Here is a 12,980-nt window from a genome sequence, read left to right as displayed (position 1 = left end):
GATGATGCTGACTCCCCACTCTCCCCCCACCCTCTCCACCCCCCCCCACCCCCCCCCCCCACCCCCCCCACCCCCCCCCCCCCACCCCCACCCCCCCTCACCCCATGGTGCGCTGTGAAGACGGTGGAGAACTGCGTGTGTGTGCTGAGGAACATCTCATACCGCCTGCACAAGGAGCTACCTGGGGCGCTTCCCCCCACTAGTGGGGGGGTGACTCCCCCCCCCACTTCTACGGGGGGTCCCCCCACCACGGCTGCCAGCAGGGGCAGCGCCCCACCCACCCCAAACATCTCCCGCATGGGTTGTTTTGGCAAGAAGGGTGAGTGGGTGGGTGGGTGAGTGAGTGAGTGAGTGGGAGGGTTGATGGGTGGGTGGGTGGGTGAGTGGGTGGGTGGGTGGGTGAGTGGGTGAGTGGGTGAGTGGGTGGGTGGGTGAGTGAGTGAGTGAGTGAGTGGGAGTGAGTGAGTGAGTGGGAGAGTTGATGGGTGGGTGGGTCGGTGAGTGGGTGAGTGAGTGAGTGGGTGAGTGGGTGGGTGAGAGAGTGGGTGAGTGGGTGAGTGAGTGAGTGAGTGGGAGGGTTGATGGGTGGGTGGGTGGGTGAGTGGGTGAGTGAGTGAGTGAGCGGGTGAGTGGGTGGGTGGGAGAGTGGTTGAGTGGATGAGTGGGTGAGTGAGTGGGAGGGTTGATGGGTGGGTGGGTGGGTGAGTGAGTGAGTGAGTGGGAGAGTTGATGGGTGGGTGGGTGAGTGGGTGAGTGGGTGAGTGAGTGAGTGAGTGTGTGAGTGGGTGGGTGGGTGAGTGAGTGAGTGAGTGAGTGGGAGGGTTGATGGGTGGGTGGGTGGGTGAGTGGGTGAGTGAGTGAGTGAGTGAGTGGGTGGGTGGGAGAGTGGGTGAGTGGGTGAGTGGGTGGGTGGGTGGGTCGGTGAGTGGGTGAGTGAGTGAGTGGGTGAGTGAGTGAGTGGGTGAGTGGGTGGGTGGGTGGGTGAGTGGATGAGTGGGTGAGTGGATGAGTGGGTGAGTGAGTGAGTGGGAGAGTTGATGGGTGGGTGGGTGGGTGAGTGGGTGAGTGAGTGAGTGAGTGGGTGAGTGGGTGGGTGAGTGGGTGAGTGAGTGAGTGGGAGAGTGGGTGGGTGAGTGAGTGGGTGGGTGGGTGGGAGAGTGGGTGAGTGGGTGAGTGGGTGAGTGAGTGAGTGGGTGAGTGAGTGAGTGGGTGGGTGGGTGGGAGAGTGGGTGAGTGGGTGAGTGAGTGAGTGAGTGGGTGGGTGGGAGAGTGGGTGAGTGGGTGAGTGGGTGGGTGAGTGGATGAGTGGGTGAGTGGGTGGGTGGGTGAGTGGGTGGGTGGGTGAGTGAGTGGGTGAGTGGGTGAGTGGGTGGGTGGGAGGGTTGATGGGTGGGTGGGTCGGTGAGTGGGTGAGTGAGTGAGTGAGTGGGTGAGTGGGTGGGTGGGTGGGTGAGTGGGTGAGTGGGTGAGTGAGTGGGTGAGTGGGAGGGTTGATGGGTGGGTGGGTGGGTGAGTGAGTGAGTGAGTGAGTGAGTGAGTGAGTGGGTGAGTGGGTGGGTGGGTGGGTGGGTGGGTGAGTGAGTGAGTTAGTGAGTGAGTGAGTGGGTGAGTGGGTGGGTGAGTGGGTGGGTGGGTGGGTGAGTGGGTGAGTGGGTGAGTGGGTGGGTGGGAGAGTGGGTGAGTGGGTGAGTGGGTGAGTGGGTGGGTGGGTGGGTGGGTGAGTGAGTGAGTGGGAGGGTTGATGGGTGGGTGGGTGGGTGAGTGGGTGAGTGAGTGAGTGAGTGGGTGGGTGGGAGAGTGGGTGAGTGGGTGAGTGGGTGGTTGAGTGGATGAGTGGGTGAGTGAGTGGGTGGGTGGGTGAGTGGGTGGGTGGGTGGGTGAGTGAGTGAGTGAGTGGGAGGGTTGATGGGTGGGTGGGTGGGTGAGTGGGTGAGTGGGTGAGTGAGTGAGTGAGTGGGTGGGTGAGTGAGTGAGTGGGAGAGTTGATGGGTGGGTGAGTGGATGAGTGGGTGAGTGGGTGAGTGGGTGAGTGAGTGAGTGGGTGAGTGGGTGGGTGGGAGAGTGGGTGAGTGGGTGAGTGGGTGAGTGGGTGGGTGGGAGAGTGGGTGAGTGGGTGAGTGGGTGAGTGGGTGGGTGGGTTGGTGGGTGAGAGTGAGTGGGTGGGTGGGTGGGTGAGTGAGTGGTGAGTGAGTGAGTGAGTGGGAGGGTTGATGGGTGGGTGGGTGAGTGGGTGAGTGAGTGAGTGAGTGGGTGGGTGGGAGAGTGGGTGAGTGGGTGAGTGGGTGGGTGAGTGGATGAGTGGGTGAGTGGGTGGGTGAGTGGGTGAGTGAGTGAGTGAGTGAGTGGGTGAGTGGGTGGGTGGGAGAGTGGGTGAGTGGGTGGGTGAGTGGATGAGTGGGTGAGTGGGAGAGTGGGTGAGTGGGTGAGTGGGTGGGTGGGTGAGTGGGTGAGTGAGTGAGTGAGTGAGTGGGTGAGTGGGTGAGTGGGTGGGTGGGTGAGTGAGTGAGTGGGTGAGTGGGTGAGTGGGTGAGTGAGTGAGTGGGTGGGTGGGTGAGTGAGTGAGTGAGTGGGTGAGTGGGTGGGTGGGTGAGTGGGTGAGTGAGTGAGTGAGTGGGTGAGTGGGTGGGTGGGAGAGTGGGTGAGGGGGTGGGTGGGTGAGTGGATGAGTGGGTGAGTGGGTGAGTGGGTGGGTGGGAGAGTGGGTGAGTGGGTGAGTGGGTGGGTGGGTGGGTGAGTGGATGAGTGGGTGAGTGGGTGAGTGGGTGAGTGAGTGGGTGAGTGGGTGGGTGGGTGGGTGGGTGAGTGAGTGGGTGGGTGGGTGAGTGAGTGAGTGGGTGAGTGAGTGGGTGAGTGAGTGGGTGTGGGTGTGGGTGGGTGAGTGAGTGGGTGTGTGGGTGAGTGGGTGGGTGAGTGGGTGAGTCGGTGGGTGAGTGGGTGGGTGGGTGGGTGGGTGGGTGAGTGGGTGGGTGAGTGAGTGAGTGGGTGAGTGAGTGAGTGGGTGAGTGAGTGGGTGGGTGGGTGAGTGAATGAGTGGGAGGAAGCGTGGGTGGGTGGGTGAGTGGGTGGGTGAGTGTGTGGGTGAGTGGGTGAGTGGGTGAGTGAGTGGGTGAGTGGGTGGGTGGGTGAGTGGGTGAGTGAGTGAGTGGGTGAGTGGGTGAGTGGGTGGGTGGGAGAGTGGGTGAGTGGGTGAGTGGGTGAGTGGGTGGGTGAGTGAGTGAGTGAGTGGGAGTGAGTGAGTGAGTGAGTGAGTGGGTGAGTGGGTGAGTGGATGGGTGAAAGAGTGGGTGAGTGGGTGAGTGAGTGGGTGAGTGGGTGGGTGGGAGAGTGGGTGAGTGGGTGGGTGAGTGGGTGGGTGGGTGGGTGAGTGAGTGAGTGGGTGAGTGGGTGGGTGAGTGAGTGAGTGAGTGGGTGGGTGGGTGGGTGAGTGGGTGAGTGGGTGGGTGGGTGGGTGAGTGAGTGAGTGGGTAGGTGGGTGGGTGAGTGGGTGGGTGGGTGGGTGGGTGAGTGGGTGAGTGGGTGAGTGGGTGAGTGGGTGGGTGAGTGGGTGAGTGGGTGGGTGGGTGAGTGGGTAGGTGGGTGGGTGGGTGGGTGAGTGGGTGGGTGGGTGGGTGGGTGAGTGGGTGGGTGAGTGGGTGAGTGGGTGAGTGAGTGAGTGGGTGGGTGGGTGGGTGAGTGGGTGAGTGAGTGGGTGGGTGGGTGAGTGGGTGAGTGGGTGGGTGAGTGAGTGGGTGGGGTGGGTGGGTGGGTGAGTGGGTGGGTGGGTGGGTGGGTGGGTGGGTGGGTGGGTGAGTGGGTGGGTGAGTGGGTAAGTGTGTTACGTCGTTTTAATGAATCCATCCGTGTGGAGTTTGCGCTGCTTCGCTTGCCACGCTGCGATTGGTGGGGCCCGATTGGTGGGGCCAAAGTGCCTGTTGCTCACCACCATCACCACCATCACCTCCATCACCACCTCCATCACCACCATCACCACCACCATCATCACCACCACCACCATCACCACCACCACTACCATCACCACCATCACCACCATCACCACCTCCATCACCACCTCCATCACCACCATCACCACCACCATCATCACCACCACCACCATCACCACCACCACTACCATCACCACCATCACCACCATCAACACCATCACCACCATCATCACCACCACCATCACCACCACCACCATCACCACCATCACCATTACCACCACCACCACCATCACCACCACCACTACCATCACCACCATCACCACCACCACCATCACCACCACCATCACCATCACCACCACCATCACCACCACCATCACCACCACCATCATCACCACCATCACCATCACCACCATCACCACCACCATCACCATCACCACCATCACCACCACCACCACCATCACCACCATCATCACCATCACCACCATCACCACCACCATCACCACCATCACCACCACCACCATCACCACAACCATCATCACCACCATCACCATCACCACCATCACCACCATCACCACCATCACCACCATCACCACCTCCATCACCACCTCCATCACCACCATCACCACCACCATCATCACCACCACCACCATCACCACCACCACTACCATCACCACCATCACCACCATCAACACCATCACCACCATCATCACCACCACCATCACCACCACCACCATCACCACCATCACCATTACCACCACCACCACCATCACCACCACCACTACCATCACCACCATCACCACCACCACCATCACCACCACCATCACCATCACCACCATCACCACCATCACCACCATCACCACCATCACCACCACCACCATCACCACCACCATCACCATCACCACCATCACCACCATCACCACCACCACCATCACCACCATCACGTGGTGTAGGTAAGAAGACCGCCCAGCGGGTGATGGACGCTCAGGGCGATGGCCTCTCCATCACGCAGCGCGACGACTCAGCCACCGGTACCACATCAACATCATCAACATCATCAACATCATCAACATCATCAACATCATCATCATCATCAACATCATCATCATCAACATCATCATCAACATCATCAACATCATCAACATCATCAACATCATCAACATCATCATCATCAACATCATCATCAACATCATCATCAACATCATCATCAACATCATCATCAACATCATCATCAACATCATCATCAACATCAACATCATCATCATCATCACCATCACCACCATCATCAACATCAACATCATCATCAACATCATCATCAACATCATCATCAACATCATCATCATCATTATCATCAACATCATCATCAACATCATCATCATCATCATCAACATCATCATCAACATCATCATCAAGATCCCCATCATCATCACCATCATCAACATCACCATCATCATCATCAACATCACCATCATCATCAACATCATCATCAACATCACCATCATCATCATCAACATCACCATCATCATCACCATCATCAACATCACCATCATCAACATCATCAACACCATCACCACCATCATCAACATCATCATCAACATCATCATCATCATCAACATCATCATCAACATCATCATCAAGATCCCCATCATCATCACCATCATCAACATCACCATCATCATCATCAACATCACCATCATCATCACCATCATCATCACCATCATCATCATCATCACCATCATCAACATCATCAACACCATCACCACCATCATCAACATCATCATCAACATCATCATCATCATCAACATCATCATCAACATCATCATCAACATCATCATCAACATCAACATCATCATCAACATCATCATCAACATCATCAACATCACCATCATCATCAACATCATCATCAACATCATCATCAACATCATCATCAACATCATCATCATCATCAACATCATCATCAACATCATCATCAACATCATCATCAACATCATCATCAACATCATCAACATCACCATCATCATCATCACCATCATCAACATCACCATCATCATCATCACCATCATCAACATCACCACCATCATCAACATCATCAACACCATCACCACCATCATCAACATCAACATCATCATCAACACCATCAACATCATCAACATCATCATCATCATCAACATCATCATCAACATCACCATCATCATCACCATCATCAACATCACCATCATCATCATCATCACCATCATCAACATCATCAACACCATCACCACCATCATCAACATCATCATCAACACCATCAACATCATCATCAACATCATCATCATCAACGTCATCACCATCATCAACATCATCAACACCATCACCACCATCATCAACATCAACATCATCATCAACACCATCAACATCATCAACATCATCATCAACATCATCATCAACATCATCATCATCAACATCATCATCAACATCATCATCATCAACATCATCATCAACATCACCATCATCATCAACATCATCATCAAGATCACCATCATCATCACCATCATCAACATCACCATCATCATCACCATCATCAACATCACCATCATCATCATCATCACCATCATCAACATCATCAACACCATCACCACCATCATCAACATCAACATCATCATCAACACCATCAACATCATCAACATCACCACCATCATCATCATCAACATCATCATCATCAACATCATCATCATCAACATCATCATCAACATCATCATCATCATCAACATCATCATCAAGATCACCATCATCATCACCATCATCAACATCACCATCATCATCATCAACATCACCATCATCATCATCATCACCATCATCAACATCATCAACACCATCACCACCATCATCATCACCATCATCATCAACATCACCATCATCATCATCAAGATCACCATCATCATCACCATCATCAACATCACCATCATCATCATCATCAACATCACCATCATCATCATCATCACCATCATCAACATCATCAACACCATCACCACCATCATCAACATCAACATCATCATCAACGTCATCATCATCATCAACATCATCATCAACATCACCATCATCATCAACATCATCATCAAGATCACCATCATCATCACCATCATCAACATCACCATCATCATCACCATCATCAACATCACCATCATCATCATCATCACCATCATCAACATCATCAACACCATCACCACCATCATCAACATCAACATCATCATCAACACCATCAACATCATCAACATCACCATCATCATCATCACCACCATCATCAACATCATCAACACCATCACCACCATCATCAACATCAACATCATCATCAACACCATCAACATCATCAACATCACCACCATCATCATCATCAACATCATCATCATCAACATCATCATCAAGATCACCATCATCATCACCATCATCAACATCACCATCATCATCATCAACATCACCATCATCATCATCATCACCATCATCAACATCATCAACACCATCACCACCATCATCATCACCATCATCATCAACATCACCATCATCATCATCATCATCATCAGATCACCATCATCATCACCATCATCAACATCACCATCATCATCATCATCAACATCACCATCATCATCATCATCACATCATCAACATCCAACACCATCACCACCATCATCAACATCAACATCATCATCACGTCATCATCATCATCAACATCATCATCAACATCACCATCATCATCAACATCATCATCAAGATCACCATCATCATCACCATCATCAACATCACCATCATCATCACCATCATCAACATCACCATCATCATCATCACCATCATCAACATCATCATCACCATCACACCATCATCAACATCAACATCATCATCAACACCATCATCAACATCACCACCATCATCATCATCAACATCATCATCATCAACATCATCATCATCAACATCATCATCAACATCATCATCATCATCAACATCATCATCAAGATCACCATCATCATCACCATCATCAACATCACCATCATCATCACCATCATCAACATCACCATCATCATCATCATCACCATCATCAACATCATCAACACCATCACCACCATCATCAACATCAACATCATCATCAACACCATCAACATCATCAACATCACCACCATCATCATCATCAACATCATCATCATCACATCATCATCATCAACATCATCATCAACATCATCATCATCATCAACATCATCATCAAGATCACCATCATCATCACCATCATCAACATCACCATCATCATCATCACATCACCATCATCATCATCATCACCATCATCAACATCATCAACACCATCACCACCATCATCATCACCATCATCATCACATCACCATCATCATCATCAAGATCACCATCATCATCACCATCATCAACATCACCATCATCATCATCATCAACATCACCATCATCATCATCATCACCATCATCAACATCATCAACACCATCACCACCATCATCAACATCAACATCATCATCAACGTCATCATCATCATCAACATCATCATCAACATCACCATCATCATCAACATCATCATCAAGATCACCATCATCATCACCATCATCAACATCACCATCATCATCACCATCATCAACATCACCATCATCATCATCATCACCATCATCAACATCATCAACACCATCACCACCATCATCAACATCAACATCATCATCAACACCATCAACATCATCAACATCACCACCATCATCATCATCAACATCATCATCATCAACATCATCATCAAGATCACCATCATCATCACCATCATCAACATCACCATCATCATCATCAACATCACCATCATCATCATCATCACCATCATCAACATCATCAACACCATCACCACCATCATCATCACCATCATCATCAACATCACCATCATCATCATCATCATCAAGATCACCATCATCATCACCATCATCAACATCACCATCATCATCATCATCAACATCACCATCATCATCATCATCACCATCATCAACATCATCAACACCATCACCACCATCATCAACATCAACATCATCATCAACGTCATCATCATCATCATCATCATCAACATCATCATCAACATCACCATCATCATCAACATCATCATCAAGATCACCATCATCATCACCATCATCAACATCACCATCATCATCACCATCATCAACATCACCATCATCATCATCACCATCATCAACATCATCAACACCATCACCACCATCATCAACATCAACATCATCATCAACACCATCAACATCATCAACATCACCACCATCATCATCATCAACATCATCATCATCAACATCATCATCATCAACATCATCATCAACATCATCATCATCATCAACATCATCATCAAGATCACCATCATCATCACCATCATCAACATCACCATCATCATCATCAACATCACCATCATCATCATCATCATCACCATCATCAACATCATCAACACCATCACCACCATCATCATCACCATCATCATCAACATCACCATCATCATCATCAAGATCACCATCATCATCACCATCATCAACATCACCATCATCATCATCATCAACATCACCATCATCATCATCATCACCATCATCAACATCATCAACACCATCACCACCATCATCAACATCAACATCATCATCAACGTCATCATCATCATCAACATCATCATCAACATCACCATCATCATCACCATCATCAACATCACCATCATCATCATCAACATCATCATCAACATCATCATCAAGATCACCATCATCATCACCATCATCAACATCACCATCATCATCATCAACATCACCATCATCATCATCATCATCATCACCATCATCAACATCATCAACACCATCACCACCATCATCATCACCATCATCATCAACATCACCATCATCATCATCAAGATCACCATCATCATCACCATCATCAACATCACCATCATCATCATCATCAACATCACCATCATCATCATCATCATCATCATCACCATCATCAACATCATCAACACCATCACCACCATCATCAACGTCATCAACGTCATCATCATCATCATCATCATCAACATCATCATCAACATCACCATCATCATCATCATCAACATCAACACCATCACCACCATCATCATCATCAACATCACCATCATCAACACCATCACCACCATCATCAACATCAACATCATCATCAACGTCATCATCATCATCATCATCAACATCATCATCAACATCACCATCATCATCATCAACATCAACACCATCACCACCATCATCATCATCAACATCACCATCATCAACATCATCAACATCACCACCATCACCTCCCCGCTTGCTTTCATTGTCTTTGAGACAAATGTTGTTGCTGCTTCTGCTGCTGCTGATGATGCTGATCCTACTGATGCTGATCCTACTGATGGTGATCCTAATGATGCTGATCCTACTGATGGTGATCCTACTGATGATCCTACTGATGGTGATCCTACTGATGGTGATCCTACTGATGATGATGTTGTTACCGTGTCTGATGATTCTGCTGATGGTGATCCTGCTGATGATGTGATAATGGTGGTGATGCTGATGATGGTGTTGATGGTGGTGATTATGGTGATGATGGTGATGATGATGTTGATGGTGATGGTAGTGTTGATGATGATGATGGTGTTGATGTTGATGGTGTTGATGGTGATGGTAATGTGATGATGGTAATGTGATGATGATGATGGTGTTGATGGTGTAGGTGTAGAGCTGCTCTACCACCCAGCCGAGGCGGTGGTGGGTCTCCACGTGTCTCTGCTCTCTGTAGATGATGATGATGCTGATGGTGATGGTAATGTGATGATGGTGATGGTGTTGATGATGATGGTGTTGATGGTGTAGGTGTAGAGCTGCTGTACCACCCAGCCGAGGCGGTGGTGGGTCTCCACGTGTCGTTACTCTCTGTAGATGATGATGATGGTGGTGATGGTGATGGTAATGTGATGATGGTGATGGTGTTGATGGTGTTGATGTTGATGGTGTAGGTGTAGAGCTGCTCTACCACCCAGCCGAGGCGGTGGTGGGTCTCCACGTGTCTCTGCTCTCTGTAGATGATGATGATGATGCTGATGGTGATGGTAATGTGATGATGGTGATGGTGTTGATGATGATGGTGTTGATGGTGTAGGTGTGGAGCTGCTGTACCACCCAGCCGAGGCGGTGGTGGGTCTCCACGTGTCGTTACTCTCTGTAGATGATGATGGTGTTCATGGTAATGTGATGATGTAGATGATGATGATGTAGATGATGGTAATGTTGATGTTGATGATGGTGTTGATGGTGTTGATGGTGTAGGTGTGGAGCTGCTGTACCACCCAGCCGAGGCGGTGGTGGGTCTCCACGTGTCGTTACTCTCTGTAGATGATGATGGTGTTCATGGTAATGTGATGATGTAGATGATGATGATGATGTTGATGGTGTTGATGGTAATGTGATGATGATGATGGTGTTGATGGTGTAGGTGTGGAGCTGCTCTACCACCCAGCCGAGGCTGTGGTGGCACTACACGTGTCTCTACTCTCTGTAGATGATGATGATGGTGGTGATGGTGATGGTAATGTGATGATGATGATGATGGTGTTGATGGTGTAGGTGTGGAGCTGCTGTACCACCCAGCCGAGGCGGTGGTGGCACTCCACGTGTCACTACTCTCTGTAGATGTTGATGATGGTGGTAATGTGATGATGTAGATGATGATGATGGTGGTGATGATGATGATGATGGTAATGTGATGATGATGATGATGGTGTTGATGGTGTTGATGGTGTAGGTGTGGAGCTGCTGTACCACCCAGCCGAGGCTGTGGTGGATCTCCACGTGTCTCTACTCTCTGTAGATGATGATGGTGTTCATGGTAATGTGATGATGTAGATGATGATGATGATGTAGATGATGGTAATGTTGATGTTGATGGTGATGATGGTGTAGGTGTGGAGCTGCTCTACCAGCCAGCCGAGGCGGTGGTGGGTCTCCACGTGTCTCTGCTCTCTGTAGATGATGGTGATGGTGTTGATGGTGTTGATGGTGATGGTGATGTGATGGTGTTGATGGTGATGATGGTAATGTGATGATGATGGTGATGATGGTGTAGGTGTGGAGCTGCTCTACCACCCAGCCGAGGCTGTGGTGGCACTGCACGTGTCGTTACTCTCTGTAGATGATGATGATGGTGGTGATGGTGATGGTAATGTGATGATGTTGATGATGATGGTGTTGATGGTGTTGATGGTGGTGTTGATGGTGTTGATGGTGTAGGTGTGGAGCTGCTGTACCACCCAGCCGAGGCTGTGGTGGGTCTCCACGTGTCTCTGCTCTCTGTAGATGATGATGGTGTTCATGGTAATGTGATGATGTAGATGATGATGATGGTGCTGATGATGATGATGGTAATGTGATGATGTTGATGATGATGATGTTGATGGTGATGATGTTGGTGTAGGTGTGGAGCTGCTGTACCACCCAGCCGAGGCTGTGGTGGCACTGCACGTGTCTCTACTTTCTGTAGATGATGGTGATGGTGTTGATGGTGATGGTAATGTGATGATGTTGATGATGATGGTGTTGATGGTGTAGGTGTGGAGCTGCTGTACCACCCAGCCGAGGCGGTGGTGGCACTGCACGTGTCTCTACTCTCTGTAGATGATGGTGATGGTGGTGATGGTGATGTTGATGGTGATGATGGTGATGGTAATGTGATGTTGATGTTGATGGTGTTGATGGTGTAGGTGTGGAGCTGCTGTACCACCCAGCCGAGGCGGTGGTGGCACTGCACGTGTCTCTACTCTCTGTAGATGTTGATGATGGTGGTAATGTGATGATGTAGATGATGATGATGATGGTGTTGATGGTGTTGATGGTGTAGGTGTGGAGCTGCTGTACCACCCAGCCGAGGCGGTTGTGGGTCTCCACGTGTCTCTACTCTCTGTAGATGATGATGATGGTGGTGATGGTGATGGTAATGTGATGATGGTGATGGTGTTGATGGTGTTGATGTTGATGGTGTTGATGGTGTAGGTGTGGAGCTGCTGT

General features: G+C 49.4%; 1 long non-coding RNA gene across 2 annotated transcripts; it reads left to right on the top strand.

Annotated features, from left to right (window-relative positions):
• Positions 1-123: 123 nt before the first annotated feature.
• On the top strand, positions 124-11,604 carry LOC144955694 (uncharacterized). 2 transcript variants are annotated; one of them, XR_013641782.1, is made up of 3 exons: positions 124-319; positions 4,871-4,948; positions 11,544-11,604. It is a non-coding gene; the product is annotated as an uncharacterized LOC144955694 (long non-coding RNA). The 2 variants fall into 2 exon arrangements; XR_013641781.1 differs by lacking the exon at positions 11,544-11,604 and adding an exon at positions 11,080-11,140.
• The last annotated feature ends 1,376 nt before the right edge of the window (positions 11,605-12,980 follow it).

This window comes from Lampetra fluviatilis, unplaced genomic scaffold (genome assembly GCF_964198595.1).
Source record: "Lampetra fluviatilis unplaced genomic scaffold, kcLamFluv1.1 SCAFFOLD_225, whole genome shotgun sequence".
In the NCBI taxonomy this organism is placed as follows: Eukaryota; Metazoa; Chordata; class Hyperoartia; order Petromyzontiformes; family Petromyzontidae; genus Lampetra; species Lampetra fluviatilis.
The sequence above is the reverse complement of the archived record's forward strand: the minus strand, read 5'-3'. Positions and strand labels throughout refer to the sequence as shown.